The following is a 17,898-nucleotide window of genomic DNA, read 5'->3' as shown; positions in this document are numbered from 1 at the left end:
TCGTCAATTTCTTTCAAGAAAGTCTTGTAGTTTTCATTGTATAGATCCTTCACTTCCTTGGTTAAGTTTATCCCAAGGTATTTTATTCTTTTCATTGCGATTGTGAATGGGATTGAGTTCTTGAGTTCTTTTTCTGTTAGTTCATTGTTAGTGTATAGAAATGCTACTGATTTATGCACGTTAATTTTATACCCTGCTACTTTGCTGTAGTTGTTGATTATTTCTAATAGTTTTTCTATGGATTCTTTGGGGTTTTCTATATATAAGATCATGTCGTCTGCAAACAGCGAGAGTTTTACTTCTTCGTTACCTATTTGGATTGCTTTTATTTCTTTTTCCTGCCGAATTGCTCTGGCCAGCACCTCCAGTACTATGTTGAATAGGAGTGGTGAAAGTGGGCACCCTTGTCTTGTTCCTGTCCTCAGAGGGATGGCTTTCAGTTTTTGTCCATTGAGTATGATGTTGGCTGTGGGTCTGTCATATATGGCCTTTATTATGTTGAGGTACTTTCCTTCTATACCCATGTTATTGAGGGTTTTTATCATAAATGGGTGTTGGATCTTGTCAAATGCTTTCTCTGCATCTATTGAGATGATCATGTGGTTTTTGTTTTTCATTTTGTTGATGTAGTGTATCACGTTGATTGACTTGCGGATGTTGAACCATCCCTGTGTCCCTGGTATAAATCCCACTTGATCATGGTGTATAATCTTTTTGATGTATTGCTGTATTCGGTTTGCGAGAATTTTGTTGAGGATTTTTGCATCTATGTTCATCAGTGATATCGGCCTGTAGTTCCCCTTCTTTGTGTTGTCCTTGTCAGGTTTGGGGATCAGAGTGATGTTGGCTTCATAGAATGTGTTAGGGAGTACTCCATCTTTCTCAATTTTCTGGAACAGTTTGAGGAGAATAGGTATTAAGTCTTCTTTGAATGTTTGGTAGAATTCTCCAGAGAAGCCGTCTGGTCCTGGACTCTTATTTTTGGGGAGGTTTTTGATTACCGTTTCTATTTCCTTACTTGTGATTGGCCTATTCAGATTCTCCATTTCTTCCTGATTCAGTTTGGGGAGATTGTAGGAGTCTAGGAATTTGTCCATTTCTTCCAGGTGGTTCAATTTGTTGGCATATAGTTTTTCATAGTATTCTCTTATGATCTCTTGTATTTCATTGGTATCTGTTGTGATTAGGAGAAGAAAGATTTTGAAGGAAAAAAAGTCAAAATTTGAAATTCTCTCGAGTCTCGAGTAGCAGACAGTAGCAAAGTCTTGCCTTCCAGAGAAGCAGGGCCGCATCTCCTCTCCATCACAGCTTGGAAAGATTGTAGCTGTGTCCGCATAAGCGGATTCCTTGAGGACACTGTCTTCCGTAAGATAGACTGGCCTTGCCTACGGATTGGCAGTACTAAAACAATCAAAGAAAGGAGAAGGAACAATTTTCTTCTGCAGCTAATTTTATGATCAATACTCACCTCTGGGGATAAACTGGAAGAGGGGATAAAGTAGAGAGCATGCACATATTCACTTTTAAATTTAAGTCATTAGCATTCAAATCCTGTTTGAAAATGTGAAATGATAGTTACTTCTCTAGTCTTACTTAGGTCCAAATCTCAAAAACGTGGCAGCTTACTAGAAGTGAGATTTGGAATTCAACTTGGCAGTCGTATCGGAGATGATGTAGAAACAATTAAAATGCACAAACTCACTGCATTACTCAAGCTTAGCATTCAATAATGTAATAGGTCTGGCCAAAAAGTATCCAATGTGAAATTACACTATCCAACTAAAAATTAAAAATATTTAGAGGCACAGTTAAGGAAACACAGAGGCACAAATAGCTCTAACTATCCTATATCAGTAACTGGCCAGACATTCATTTAATTAACTAATTTAGAATGAATCAGAGATCAAAAATATTCACACTTTTTCTAGGATTCTGACATATGCAGTTTAAAAATAATTGATTCTGATTTTCCCAGTGCCTCCAAAACTCCCTTCTGTCAAGCCTCAGTCAATTCAATTCACTACATCATGGTTTTTTGTTTAGTTTAGTTTTTGACTTAATAGACTACATGTTTCAACTAAATACTTTGTAGAAACTTACTGATGTATGTTATATATGCAGAATTCATTAGTTTTGAGAGAATAGAGATCCAACCACAGACTGTAATAATAAACCTTTAGACTAGTCAGTGCAGGGGCAATTAACACATGAACACAACCACAACAATCTCTCCAAAGCACTCCGCTGAGAGCAGCAATGAAACACAACTAGGAGTTTTGTGGTATGACAACTAACTCTGACATCCAGAGCAACCATGGGGAAATTTGCTAAGAGGTTATATGTCCTTGAGGACAGGAATCATGTCTTATTTATTGCTGTATCCCTAGGATTTAGTTAGATCTATAGAGAGTGTTGAAAAAATATTTGCTGAATGGATAAATTAATATCCTATAGAGATACACCAAAGTACAGGCTCCAGCAGCACAAAGACACCTGGCTGAGGAGGGAAATGGGTCCTGAAACCCAGGCTGCATGTGCCCAGAGAAAAGGCTATCTTCTAATTTTCATGAAGCCATGATATGGGTTATCTATGGCCCTAACCAAAGACATCTCTACAATTGCTAAATCCAGGAGCTCGTGACACACCACCTACAGCTGCAAGCAAGACCTGAGGACACCCTCAATCCCATTCAACCACCACAGTGACCTTCTGGGACTGTGCCATGTGGCAAAGGATGACAGCCTTGTGGACTCCAGCATCAACACTTATAGTCACAAGGAATTGCTCTCGAAAGCCTGTTATTGCCGCTAGCGCATTGCTACATCCATTAACACCCCTCCCCTGGAGCCACGCTTTCCTCTCCTCCCGCACACTGTGGATAAGGGTGAAAATCTAGATTTGCTTCTTCTCCATGACCTAGCTTGGACAGAAGATATTCTCATCTAAAGAAGTAACACACTTTCAAATTGATAGACATCCAAATCACAAGTGAAGAAAAGCTTAGAAGTAGGGAGAATACTATACTTAAGTAATAACTAATTTGAGCTCACTTGAGTACTTTTTTATCAGCCAAGCATTATGCTAAAGTGTTTATTTGCACTATTCCATTTAACCTTCCTGACCACACTATTAAGGAGATCCCATGATCCTCACTTGACAGATGGGCAAATTAAGCTTTAAAAGGTTAAATACCATGTACAAGGTCACACAGATGCTACGTTCAGGCCATGACACACAACACCCATGATCTTAGCTATTATCTTATTATCAATGTATTATTATCAATGTATTAGAGTACACAATATTCTTTTGGCATTCACAAGGAGTAATAAACTGATTCTGCTTTTAAAAAAGTTCTCGTGGCATTTTAGCTAGATTTTATTCTCTGTAATTAACGTGTCTGGTATTTAAAAGTACATCTGGCACAATATGTACTTTATGAATTACAGGAACATAAATTAATCACACTACAACATCATTATCTCTTATTTGTATGGAAATTCCAAATACGCTTTCAAATGTTTCCAACTACAAAGTACGTAGTTATGCATCCATTTTTGCATTATAAAAGTAATCCATATGCATTAAAAAAACAGAGAAAACAAAGAAAAGCAGGAAAGAAAATATGTATCATCCTACCACCCAAACACAACTGTTAATACTTTGGGAAACATGCAATTTAAAGCTCAAAAATATTATCTGATTACTCATATAAACATAATTTCCCTCTCAAGACTCATAATTCAGAATCAGAAAAAAATTTTTCAAGTGTTGAAAAGATTGATGAACATTTTTTATATAATTCCTACATAGAGGCCAAACAAAAATTTGTTTAGGCATCCTGAAAAGGAATTTAAAATTTTGTTGAAATAAAAAGATCTGTTATTTCATTGTTCCTCATTTGTAGTAACATTTATCTTCAATGAATATTCAAGAAGCATGTTAATAGGAATTTTAGGAATGAATTCTACATTTCTCAGTAGACAAATTTCTTAAAGGATGCTACTCGACATTGACTTAAACTCTATATACAAATGCTCTAAGCTGCAATTCTTTACAAGTTCCATCATGGCCTCAAATGGCGATTTTAACCAAGGAAGATAAAATATACAAACAGCAAAATGAAAGAATACTTTACAATCACACCTGACTAGTTCTCTCTTACTGCAGACTTTGATAAGCTACTAACTTTTCAGTAAGTTGCTGGCCACCTAGAGTGAGAAACCAGGTTTCCCAATTACCAGTCCAGAGCCTTCTTGGAAATAATGAGAGTGTCTATTTACATAGTACTTGATATATCAATATTATTGTTATTACTATTATTCAAATAGTAGTATGGAAATGACACATATCTTAGATGGTAGGTACCTACTTGCTCACACTACACCCTCACATGCTTGCCACCCCTACATATAGAGGAGTTTGAATTGGGTTCCATGTGCTTCCACTTCCCATCAAGAGCTCTGAATCCCACCTTCTCTTTTCATCCCTGCTCCCTCCTCATTCCACAGGGACCCAAGTAGGAACTCTGCTAAACCATTCCAGATAAGACAGTTACCTTGTCATCCTTGCTCCCCACGGTTTCTATTTCACTCTCTCTCATTTCAAACCCTAGTCCAGAGGTGCCAGCTAACAAGCGATTTGAACAGGGAAAGAAGAGTAATGAACTGTGAAATGAGGAAAAGGCAGACTGCCGAAGGGAAGTGGTGAGACTCTACAGGGAGCTGCCTGGCTTCTCCAGAGCCTGAGTGTTCATCTTCTCCACAGGGCCTCTCTCTGGGTCAACCTCTCCACCTCTTGAAATGACAGAACTTCAAATCATATTCAACTCTTTCTAAAGATTGATACATGGCATTATGCCAAGTGAGAATCAAAAATGGTTTGAGAAGCAACTGACACATCACGCAATGTTTGTTGATTTTTCTAAATTTAAATCAGAACTATTTTTGCCTTATACACTTTTTCACTTAAAGATATTTACAAAATGTTATTTTTAGATAATAAATTGAAGGGAGTTTTCCATTTAGAAAATGAAAACTGCCAATTGGCTATTAATAGACTTACTAAACTGAACTTAGCAACCTCTCTGAATCCCCCTAGGATGGCCGGGCACTTGTAGGCACTTCATCGCTATCTGAAGAATGGCTGAATACTTACAAAGAAAGTTCCTTCCTGCCTTATCGTTAATATTCTAATTCTGGGCACTACTGGAAAACACGTGCCTAGACACTCCCCATGAGATGGAATCAAACTCTCTCTTCCTAATAAAGTAGTAAAATATGTAAACACAAGGTTTAGGCTCTTTAAAAATATATATTTCAATAAGTTGTTTCAATCATTGACTCATCTATGAATTTGAAAGCTACCATAAAAATATAATACACATGTTCTAAATGTTTGCTTTTATTTACCCATTACATAATAAAAAATTAAAAGACTAAATTTCCAAAGAATATTTTTAGAAGAACAAACTTTCTATAAAGCTCAAACTTCACTAGAACTTCTTTTTACTTTGAACTTAAAAACAAAATTTTCTTGGTCCTTACTCTTTTCTTCTTGACACCAATAACTGTAAAAACAAACAGTTAGCAGGTAACACAACACTGCAATCATGCCTAAATTGACCTAGATCAAAACAGGACAAGTCAAAACAAAAATGAAACACTGAATCAAACACACCAGCAACTGGCAGGGTTCCCAGAAGGTCACCAAACTTGTACTGGAGAAAACTGTCAATGTTTCCTGAAATTTTCAAAGCTACCTCTAAGTTTTTCACTAGTAAAAACCACAATGCCAAAGAAACAACAAAGAGAAAAAACTAAACTGAATCCTTAGAAATGAGAAAACTAGTGGAAAAAATTACCTTTCACAATTGATAGCTATAGATTTATTTTCTTGGCATCGTGGACACATTGTTTTCAATGGTTTTTCATTAAGGAAATCTTTTGAATAAATAACCCTGCCATCAAACTCAGTCAAATGGGACAGGCAGATCTACAATACTCCAACAGCACTCTGTCTTGGATTATGTGCCTCTGTCACATCATCTGACTTTTCAGAAGGCAAATAGTTAAACAAAAAATGTACTGACTAGAACATAGGAAATCTGAGTTGTTAACTGGTACCACCACTCACTATTCACCAGCCCTTAGCCAAGAACGATGTCTCCAAGCCTTCCTCATTTATATCAAATTCTAATATCCCTTATGGTTCTAAAAATTCTATGAGTACCTGGGAATCCCATGTCTATGGTTAATGTGTAATGTTACAGAGTCCCTCTTTATAAAGGACATGATTACTCTTTCTCACAATGAATTAACCAAACTGCTTAATTTTTTCATCAGCCTGAGCATCAACATTAACTGTTCTCAGGTGATCCCGATGCGCAGTCAAGTTTGGGAGCCAGGGGGTTAGACCAGGGACTCTCAAAGTGGGGTCTCTTGCCAACATCACAGCTGGGAACTGTGAAATGTTATTCAAAATGCTGAATTATTTTCTGAAAAACTTGAACTGCTTCACTTATTCTGAAACAAATTCTCCCACCAGTTAAAACAGAAAAGCCATCAAATGAACAAAACCTAAATTACTACTTCATCTTTTAGGATCCAAAAGAGAGCTTCAGTTTAAAGCATTCATTAATGGCCATGGTAAAATAATAGCAAATTGCTATGAAGCATTTACTATGAGCCAAACAGCAAACTTCACATTTGTTAACTCATTTACTCCTCACACTGGCTGAGGCAGGTATCACTACCCCAGTTTTACTAACGAGACAGAAGCAAACAAAGGTCATGTAAGTTGTCCAAGTTCAAACAACTAGTAGCTGACAGAGTCCGGATTCAAGGCTCGGCAGTCTGGCTGAAGACTGTGTGTCCTTAACAGGAGATGGAGAAAGGTGAGAAACAGCCTCCCAGGCTAAATTTCTTTGAGGGAGACTGGCCCACCTGCCAGATATTAACATTTCAACTTTGTTCCTCACGAGAATGATAATGAACCAAGCTGAAGAATTACTATTGCATGCTGAGAAATATAACCCAGAGATAATAAATGCAAATAAAAACATGTATCCATTTCCTGTAGTGTGTTTTACTCAAGACTTTCAAGATTGGCCTTAATTGTAAAACCATCCACTTTGGAACAAATAGGACCCTGAAAATGAACCTAAATGAATGCCAGGTAACTCTCATCAAAACCTTCCTAAATGAAGACAGGTTATGTAAACAAGTGCAATTAAGCAAGCTTCTTTACAATTATCTGTGCTCCAGGCCTATGCCTGGAAGTGGAGAATCAGAAAATCACTGTGGGGCATTGCAGTATTGCTCATTTCTAATTGGCCGCTCACTGCAAGCAGTGTTGCTACATCTGGTCACTGTGAATTGCAACATCGCAGACTCTCTTAGCTCTTCAGTTAAATTATCCAGAACACATAATTTGATTACTGGAGTTAGAATTGGTTTCCGCATGCCTTCATTTTTTCCCATCAAGAGATGTGCCTCTGATTATTCCTTTTCAACCCCTCAGCTACTCAGCATTTCATACATAGAGAGCCAAATAGAAAACTCTACTTACATTAAATTATAATTACATTTAATTTAATAACATTAAATTCTAATCATTTTCAATTTAATAACATTAAATTGCAATTTCAAAAGTATCCCAATGAAGACCTGATTTCCTGAAAGGAGGAGGTTCTAAAATGCTTATATGCTGGAACGTGCACTATGTTTAGTTTTCTAGAAATCACATAAGATCGCTAATAGGCAGGGTTTAACCTCTTGCATTTAAAGATGTAAGACAAGTCATAAAAAGGCACTCTAAGCTGGAAATCTAGTGTTCAGTTTATCATTGATTAAAGGAGAATCAAGATGAATTTTAAAGTACAGAATCACTTGGCATCCTTTTTGGAATTAATACCATAAACATTTTTTCCCTAGAACTATCTGGTCCTAAGATAATCATCCAAGATCACTTCCAATCAAATAATGTAAAAGGAATTGCTTTTTCTGTATGTGGTTTAAAGCATTTTGAAATTATTGCAGTGAAGGAGGAAAAGGATTCTTAAATTACCCCAACTGCCCTTTTTGCCAGTTTAGGCCTGTCCTTGCTCTGTGTCCTCATTTTGCTTTCTTTTATATTGTCTTGAACAAACATTGATATAACTGGATACAGTTTCTTTTATTCTCTCTCTCAAGAACCTAAGAAACACCAGATAGTACTTCTCAACTGGTTCTCTTGGAGATCACAGTATGACACTTCTAAACATTCTCTTACCATTTGAATTTTCGTTTGAAAGGAATGATATTCTAGAAGGCCAGATTTTAAGACTATTTAAATGTGAAAGTTAATAGACTATAAGCGCCACCAGATGGTGAAACCTTCACCATAGTGAGTAATAAAGACTAGGCTGTTGATTTGAAGCTAATCTAAAAAAAATTCTAGAAAGTTCCTTATAAAATATGCAATAAAATTATGAAGATAATTTGAGGATGTCTGTATGTTCACATTCTGGTAAAAAGCAAAAACTGTAAATTCTAAGGGTGAGGTTGGCATGTCTACAAAATTTGACCATGTTATCAAACATATTTTTCATTTCAAGCTGTTTGGGGGTTTTTTGTTTTGTTTTTAGTCTGTGTGTGGGGTGTATATATGAGCTAACAAATATTTATTTACTATGCTAGACACTTTAGAAGCATTATTTCATTTAACTCTGACAACAATATGAGAATTACGAAGTATGCATTGTATTACGACAGTCCCCATTTTACAGATGAAGAAAGTGAGGCTCGGAGAAATTATGCAACCATCCAAGAGCACCGAGAAGCAGAAGAGCAGGTCTTCAACCTGAGGCTTGAGCCTCAGACCAAAGCTCTATTCCTAACCATTACCTACATTTCCCCCAGTTCTCCAAACACAAGCTTAGCCCCTGTCCCTTAACAAGTCCATATACCTCAATCCCAAATTGGCACAGAAAATAGCAACTTGGAAAATAACCATTTTCTGTACAGAAAGTCTTGGTACAGGTAGCACTGTGTCCACCACAGCACACATGTGCTAGGACTGGAGTCATGCCTATTCTAGATTTTTATCCAAAGTCAGATTTTCTAATCCATTTAAGCCTATTTGCAAAGTCATTCTTTTCTGTACTAATGACTTAGAAACAGCTGGAATTTTTTTAGCCAAAGTTTTGAAATCTCAGATCTCTATTAAAAGAGAAAAAGGAACCACTTCAGATCATCCAGAGAACTGCAATACTGAATTCCTTTTCATTCTGGAGAATTGGCACGAATCCCTTAAACCTCCAATTGTTTAAAAAAAAAAAAAAAACCTGCACACGAGTCCTGTAATGTGCACTGCTGACACGGATGATCTGGGATCATCTCACTCAGGCCAAAGATTCATGTTATTGCAGCTAGAAGACGCTTATGTATATTTCTTCTTTGGCTTCATTTCAACTCTAAAAAAAAAAGAAAGAAAATTCCTACTCTCTCCTAAAGCAAGTATGCAAATTCTACCATGTAAAAATTGCTCAAGGTGATGGCTAAGTCTCTATCCTTTATAGGATCCTCCAAAGTCTACAATATATACTTTTTTTTAATATGGGTAAACCTCTATTGATGAATACCTAAGATTTTCGGAAAAGTGGGAGGGGAATTTGCAGATGTCTGCCCTTACCTCGCTGAGGTCCACCCTACAAGTTCCCTAAAGTGAGCAAGCACTAGCATCGCCTGGAGAGCTCATTAAAACACACATGGCTGGGCCCTAACCCGGAGTTTCAGCCCAGGCCCTAGAGTTTGCATTACTAAAAGTTCCCAGGTGACGCTGATGCTGCTGGCCAGAGACCACACATTGAGAAACACCGCTCTAACTCGCTGGTTCCCCAACTTCTCCACAGGGGAATCTCCTGAGAACAGTTTTTTTTTTTTCTTAGATGTGGATGCCCAAAGTCCCCCTCCTAGAGATTCTGATTTAATTGGCCTGGGGTGCCGCTCAAGCACCGAATATTTGCAAAGCTCCCCGAGGGAGCTATTGTGCAGCAACCTGAAAGAATCTCTGATCCAGTCCACACGGCCCACCGCCCCGTGCGCTCCCAGGCGCGCCACGTGTGGACGCCGCAGCCTCTTCCAAGAAGTCAGAGGCAAGGGAGGATGAGCTTACAGGAGTAAATCATCGCACATTATTCATTCTCAGAGACGACACACTGAGCAGAAATCAGCCCCCAGCGAACCTCCCAAGATGCATTCACACCCAGTGACTTTGCAAGACAAATCCAGACATCCCAGCCTCCAGCCTGGGCGCGGAGTTCACCTCACGGCTCACCGAGCGCCTCCGCGCGAGGAGAAAACTGCACCCTCGGGACACCCAAACTGCCAAATTGCAGTCCCGGGAGGGCCAGCCCTGCAGCCCCTATTTGTCCTTCTGGCAGGGAGAGGGGAAAAGGCGGTGTCACCTTACCTGGCACGGCGTCCAGAGTCGGGCTTGCTGTCGCAGCCAGCTGTGTGTTCCTCCAGGGGGCCGGCGGCGTCCCGAGCAGTGTCCAGCCCCAACCTGGCCGGAGTCGGGGCTGCAGCGAAGCCGTCTCCCTGCAGCGGCCGGGCAGAGCTGCGGCTCCGAGCCTCGCTCCCAGCCGCCTGGAGGCGGAGCCCGCAGATAAGGTTCGCGCTCCCCACCCGCCCCCTTTCCGGGGCGAAGGCCAGAGGGTGGGTTTTGGATCTGGATCTTGAAGCGCGAACTGTTAGTGGAACCCTAGTAGAAACACGCTCATTTCAAATCCTGCAAGGACCGGGACATGCACGGCCGGGAGAGGCGAAATGAGGGGCTCCCTGAACGCAGGAAAGATAGAAGCAAGCCCCAAGGGAGGACAGCACTGGGGAGCTTTGCCCCATAGATCGAAGGAGGCCTTCCTCCCTCCCCGGGGCGCCAGGTCAGTCCCCCTGGTCTGCCCAACCCCTGGCTGATGCACCTGCCTTTGACAAGGTCATAGCTGCTGCAAAAGCTGAGGGGAGTTCACTCGCAAGAAGTCAGGTAGGCAGTTACCTTTGAGGATTTAGGAGTTGTAGGGAAGTCCTGGAATAAGGTGACTGCCTGAGGACAATAAAGGGATGATCTGTGCTGTGCCGCTTTTAGTCCATTACTCACAGAACAGCCAGAAAGTTCTATACCATTCACGTGCTTAGAACCCCGATGTGCTGTGGCACCCCTGCTGACTCTCACCTGTCATTCTTCCACTTCCCCCCAGATGGCCAGCCTGCCCTTCCTTACACACACCAGTGTGTTCTCCTCTCACTTGCTCTTTCTTCTGCCTCCAAAGCCCAGTCCCAGACTTTATCATGGTTGCCTGCTTCTCTTCATTCAGGTCTCAAACATCACTTCAGAGAGTCCTGCCTGCACACCCCACCCAAATGGAGCCCCCACAACCATTCCTATGCCCTGAGCCGGCTTTATTTTCAACAGATCACTTACCACTATTTGAAATTGTATTATTTGTTTGTTGTTCTTTTGTTTTGCATCCCTCTCAAGGTAAGCTCTATGAAGACAGAAAATTGGTCCATTCCCAGCTTTATCCTCTGCATCTGGAACACTACCTGGAACATCGACAGTGCTCAGCAACTATCCACTGCGTGAATGTGAGAAGTAACTTCTCCCCAGGGGAGAAGCTTCACAAAGAAATGCCTTCTTCAATAACTAAATCCTATTGAATTCAGGTCGGATACAAACCTCTTGGGATAATCATCATTTCTCAAATTTCTTCATTCATTCATTCATTCATTCATGTGTTCATGTTATAGTCCATTGTTATGCAAATATGTTTCTTCATGGGTCATACCAATGAAAATATAATAATAATTTCCAATATCAAGATATGGATAGCAATTTCCTAAGAATACTCTTATTAATGAAGACAATACATTCCAACCTCTCAGCAAATGACCTTTTCTCCTACTTTGCAGAGGAAATTGAAGCCTGGAAAATTCAAATCTATACCCAACTATTTCTGCTTTGTATCTGTTAGAATAGAAAAGGGGTCCCCCAACTTTTGCTCTGTGTCCCACCTCTTTCTGTCTCCTTAGGAACCACTCCGATTGATGGTTCCATCTCCTCTTGTGTCTTTAACCTCTTCCTCTTAAATAGCTTATTGGGCTTACTCCAGGCTCTGCTATCCCAACTCGTTACATACTGGGGTTTGTACTCCTTCCTGAAAGTGCTCCAGCCAAGTTGCTAACAATCTCCTATATTCAATGGGGTAGGGGTACTTTATCAGCTTCTGATTCAGGATGCTAGTGATGGGGCCCAGGGATCTATAGTCTGCAGAAGCGCCCCCCTAGGTTCTTAATCTGGGATCCAGTTTGGCCCTCAGGGAGTCTGTTAATCTCTAGAATTTCCATCGGTATTCTGTGTACACACGTATATTGATTTTTCCGGGGATGGCTTTTTGGATTCTTTTAGATTATCAAAGCATGGCCCTCTGAGCCCTCTTTCACTCACAAAAAGGTTAAGAGCCCTTCATCTACTCCTGTGTCTACAGCTCCAACCAGGTCTCTTTCTCCCATTTTCAGCCACCATCCCAACTATCCACGGGACATCTTCACTTGTGTGAACGACAGGCACTTCAAATGAAATATGACCAAGCCTGAGTTTATTATTTTTCTGTCGCCCTCCACAAAAGCCTGCTCCTCCTCTCTGCATCCTCTATCTTTCCCAAAGGCGCCACGGTTGATCCAATTGCTCAAGAAGGGACTTTGCCACAGTCTTCACTGTAAAGTAAATCTGACCCAACATGATTTTCCATTGCTCCTAAAACAAGCTCTGAACTCTTCAGCGTGTCCCCAGTTCTACCTGGCTTACCGCTCCACCCTCAGGACTTCAAACTCCCTCCCCACCTCCTCAGGCCTTGACCCTCTAACATTAGCCATACTGGGCCCTCCATGCCCAGACTTCCAACCTACAGAAACTGTGATACAATTAATTTGTATTGTTTTAAGCTGATAAATTTGCGGTAATTTGTTACACAGTAGAAAACTAGCACCGTGACCATAAGCCCAGCTAGTCTAGCAAGGTGTAAATTTCCTGAGCTGTTCATTTTAATAAATGCAATATATTTTCAATGTGTAATTAATATTATTTACTTATATCCATCAATAAATATTTTGTTAATTATTTTATTATAAATTAATTAATCATTTAATAAATTTAATATTCATTATAAATATTTATTTAAGTAAGACTTGCATGTAAGCGTTTAAATTTAAAAATTGGTAGAAAAAAATATGCTTGCTAATTAAAATTTCCCAATTTTTGTTTTAGAACATTCTTGTACCCATAACTACATTAATGCCTCTTCCTCAACGACAGAGATCTAAGTCATAGACCTCAAAACTAAAACAGAAGAGACCAAAAGAACCCTTTATAGTCCTTCATAGTCCTCCTTGTCTATCTCAGCACCATCCAAACCCACGCTATCTAAGCAGAAGCGCTGTGTTGCAAAAAGATGGGCTGTAATTAATATCTTGCTCCCTTAGAAATGCCTTCTGCCCTGACTTTTCATGGCTCACTTCTTCTGCTCAAGGTAATAATTCTTCCTCTTCTCCAGCAGAATAAGCCTATGTTATTGCTATATTATTTCCTTCAAAACAAGCCCAGGCCCTGCCTAAAATCCCTCTAAAATCATGCACCATTCACAAATGCAAGCACTTCTCAAATGCTCTTTCTAGCATTGCAGGCAGGATCATCCCAAGCAAATTTTATTGTTCTCATCCTTTCTTCTAGTAATACTATGTAAAGGAAATGCAACTAAAATTTAAATCAAGGACGTGTGTAAAGGAAGTGAGAAGTTACCTGGAAAGAGAAAGGACGAATTACCTGATGGTCTTGGAGCTGAAGACCACGGAAACCAACTCTGGATGTGCTCAGCAGCAAAAGGAAGTATTGGAATGATAGTGGCCACAGGACTGATAGGAAGGCTTGAGAGCCCAGCTTGGGCAAAGACAGGCTGGGCAGGCCCAGAGTCTGTGCAGCGGACACTGCTTGACAGTCTGGTAAAGGCACCACAGCTTGAAAGAAAGGACTGCATGTTTTTCCCGCCCTTGCAACACTCTGCCCAAGACCCAAAGTCCAGAGAGAGAGAGTCAGCTTAGCCTGGCTTGGGTTACATACCCCCACTCCCTTAGCTAGGGGAGGGCAGATCTGACAGTCCCAAACCTGATGGCTGGGAAATGTCTGATCATAGGATACCAGGTGACAATCAGGAACTGGGTATTATCTGATCAATCTGACCATAAAGTCAGCCCTGTCCAGTAGCACAAATACCTTCACAAGTAGCCTTCAAATACAGAGTAGACTTGAGTAATTCCCCAAGTCATGAGGAAGAGGGAAATGCAGGGTGCTGACTGGAGAGGCTTGGGTCCCATGCTCCCTCCTTGGAGCCGGGTGTGGAGCCCCACCCAGAGCCCACAGACTGGGAAAGGGAGATGGCAGTTCTTCAAATAGAATCAAGGCTCTGTTAATGAAAATAAAAGGAAACAGACCTGAGAGATGGGGATATCAAAAAGCAACAAATGTTCACCAGTTTGCACCTTTTGCTGTCCAGCTTCCAAATACAATCTTTTCCCAAGTGAAAACAGCCCAAAACCTCATCAAATTACTACATTCAGCCCCAAATCCAAGATGGATTTGGACTGGGACCAAGCATTTTTTTGGACAGGTTTCAATGGTCCAGCAACCCATGGCTAAATGGTCAAACTAACCAGTATCAATACTGGAGAGAGAAAAAGTAACTCCAGTAAAGACCACCAACTTGGAAAAGGGGAGAAAAAATACACATCACCCCACCACCATTGTCCATAATACGTCCTGCTAAAAATAGCCAAGACCAGTCCCCAGAAGAGAAGTGTGTGTCCTGATCTGCCCCCCAGGAGTATCTCCTTTGACCATTGATCATAGGACATTTTTGCCAAGGTTGAGGTTGATCTGAAAATATAACTTCCTTTAAACTCTAGGAGGCTTCTTGTAAATTCCAGAGGCTAGAAACTAAAGACTTGTGTCTTGTCTAGTCACAGTCCCTGAATGCAGACATCTACTTGAGGATTCTGGTTTCCTGGAGGCAGTTTCAGTGTTCTGCCCATTGTCCTAGCCTCTGCCCAGAGCAATTATAAACAGGGATATGGGGTAGAGAGCCTCAACCATCTGACCTTTGACGCCAAACCCCATCGTTGCAGGGAATGTCATTATCCCCTTTGACAATCAGACGCTGAGTAACAAGAGCTGCATGCAAGGGTACTGGGGAGTTGGCTTCTCCCAGAACACGATCTTATTTCCTCTGTGGTTCCCACCTCCCTGCTTTTGATCACACTAACCTTATCACTGAGCAGAGAACTTGCCTTCTCCCAACCATCCAAGGCTCTAGATTACGAGGCTTTAAGCCATCTCATTTTGCAGGCTACAATCAGTGTCTCCAAAAAGGCCATGTTTTTTGTTTTCTGTTTACTTTCCCTGTTTTCAAAACGAGCTTCAGCTTAAGTATATCAATTTCTTACACGGTCTTGCTAAAGACTGCAAGATGTAGCCCAAAAAACGTCAATACCTTTATGTTTTCCTTCTGTGTCTCTGAAAGACTCAAAAAGTCTGAGTCCCAAGTTCCTACAGGCTATGGCTTAACAAGCTTTTCCCTTATTGCATAACAACGATGGCCAACTTCCCAGCCCTGGACAGAGCTTCTTTTCTGCCTCACTCCTCCCTCACCTAGATAAGTTTGCATGTTAAGCTCTGTGACTTGTAGTACCATACTTCTGACCCTGATTTCTGTATCAATTAGCGCTCCTTGGTTGAAGCAAAGAAACTGTTTCTAATTTACACAGAAAATTAATCCTTTGGAACAATATGAGTAGCTCACAGAAGAAATGGAAAACTAAGTTTAGGAAAAGAGGAACCAGATAAAGCTGCAGAGGGAGCAGGAACTACTTAGCATTCTTAAAAGGATATCACTAGTGGTAGAAAAGAGCTACATTTTTTCCCATTCATATATTAATCTACTCAATGTATAAGGACAGTGGGTTTCATTGGCCTAGCTTAAGTCACCTACCAACCCCTTAGATTATGAGAGAACAAGGCATCCAATTGTGCTGGCCTGCTAAAACTGCCCACAGTGGGGGAAGAAGAAATCCCCAAAGGAAGTCAGGATACTGGTACCATAAAAAGGAGGAATGAATGCTGGGGGCGCAAAACAAAACAGAACAGCCACTACAGAGACAGGAAAGCTATGCCATTTCCTTAGGGCTTCTTTAGAATGAACTATAGAAGCCACCTCCTTCTCCTTCCAACACCTACATCCTTGGATCGTACACATACCTCCAGTTTGACGGATAAATCCCAAAGGCCTAATATACAATAATTGTATTCCATCTAAGAAGACATGGCGTATAATAGCCCTACCCTGGAAATAATTAGGGAGTATCTCAGATGCTCACTGCTAAACTATAGACCTTGGGCCATTGTTTCCAGAAAGATCACAGCCCAGAGGCCCGTGATTTTACAGGAGTGACTTGAGTGGTCCTTAGTTTTGGCTCCCATGAGAACATCGTTAGACCACTTAACCTGCGGAGGGCATCATCCACATGGACTGGTTTAGGGATGGTCATATGACCCGAACTGAGCTAGCGAGAGGTCTCTCTAGGTCTTTGGAAGTGAGAGACAGAGGGGTTTTGATGGCTTTTGTTTTATTCTTAGATTTTGAACTCTAAGGATTAGGTAAGCCTAGATCTTCCCAGGAGAGACCCTGACCAAGAATAAAGCCAACACAGAGAAAAGCAAAACTACAGAAAGAAAGAGAACCAGCTACTGACATCATTTCAGTGTTTACATCCAGCCATTACTGAAACTAGACCCACAACTGGATTTTTCCCTTATGTGAGCCAATAAATCCCTTTTTTGTTTAAGCAAATTCCAATTGGGTTTCTGTTATTCTCAACAAGAAGAGCCCTAAATTGAACACCCAAAAGCAATTCTGAAGCTAAAAGACCCTTAAGAAAAGAAAATGTCAATATAAAATCCTTTAGAGTCTTAAATCCTTCTTGAATTTATGGCTTTAAATGATAAATACCAATGCTTAATATCATAGTTCGGTATCAATAATGTACATTTTTGTAAGTCCCCTGAAAAGTCCAAAAGCCCAAGATAACTTGGCTCATATTCTAATTTGGTTGGACGATGTGCAGGTCTTATTTCTGAGGGAATGTTCTTAGGTCCAAATGTGAGACCCCAAATTGGCAAGTAAAGATGAAAAATATTACAAATTTACACAAAAGTGCAGTCAGAGAGATTTTGGAGATAATTCTTCCATTTCATAGCTTTTCTCTTTTTCAGTTTCAGGGTCCCAAGTTCTTCTGGCCAAGAGAACGTTGAATACATTCAGGTTCCCCAGAGTTTGGGCGACATTTCTTATATTTTTATCTTAGGGCTGAAAGGCAAATTCAACTTTCCTCACATGTAAACCATAGCACAAAAATGAGAATACCCAATTCTAACCAGCTGTAGCAATGATTTCTTAGTAGGCTTCTTCCTACAGATACTCTTCAAAAGATGCTTCATTATGGTTAGCCCAGCAAAGAGGGAAGACAAGAGGTGACTGGCCTCTGCGTTGAAGTCATTTATATACAGGCATCTTCAAAAGTAGACGGAAAATATATTTGTTGTTGGTTAATTCATTTATGATTGAAATATTATATCTAAAATGAAAGCACATATTCAGTACTAGTTTTCCTTTGAGTTAGAGTTAAAAATTGGAAATAGAGTTCTATCAACAAAGATTCCACAAGTCCCTGAATTCTTTGTAGAAATGGTTAGTAACAGGCTGGGATAAATTAACAAGAGTCCAATTTTCATTAACTTTGAAGTAATAAAAATAA

General features: G+C 40.3%; 1 protein-coding gene across 5 annotated transcripts in view; it reads right to left on the bottom strand.

The window, feature by feature from the left end:
- Positions 1–10,630, bottom strand: part of COL21A1 (collagen type XXI alpha 1 chain) — a 169,141-nt gene extending 158,511 nt beyond the window's left edge. For 3 of the 5 annotated variants that reach the window (XM_046640524.1, XM_046640528.1, XM_046640529.1), the window contains exon 1: positions 10,454–10,630. The gene's annotated coding sequence lies outside the window, so the exon portion shown is untranslated. Of the gene's footprint in view, positions 1–4,559; positions 4,744–9,326; positions 9,456–10,453 lie in introns of those variants that run through there. The other 2 variants (XM_046640526.1, XM_046640527.1) reach the window with 2 other exon arrangements.
- Positions 10,631–17,898: the final 7,268 nt, after the last annotated feature.

This window comes from Equus quagga, chromosome 15, assembly GCF_021613505.1.
Source record: "Equus quagga isolate Etosha38 chromosome 15, UCLA_HA_Equagga_1.0, whole genome shotgun sequence".
In the NCBI taxonomy this organism is placed as follows: domain Eukaryota; kingdom Metazoa; phylum Chordata; class Mammalia; order Perissodactyla; family Equidae; genus Equus; species Equus quagga.
Note: the sequence above shows the minus strand (reverse complement) of the source record. Positions and strands in the feature narration are given on the sequence as shown.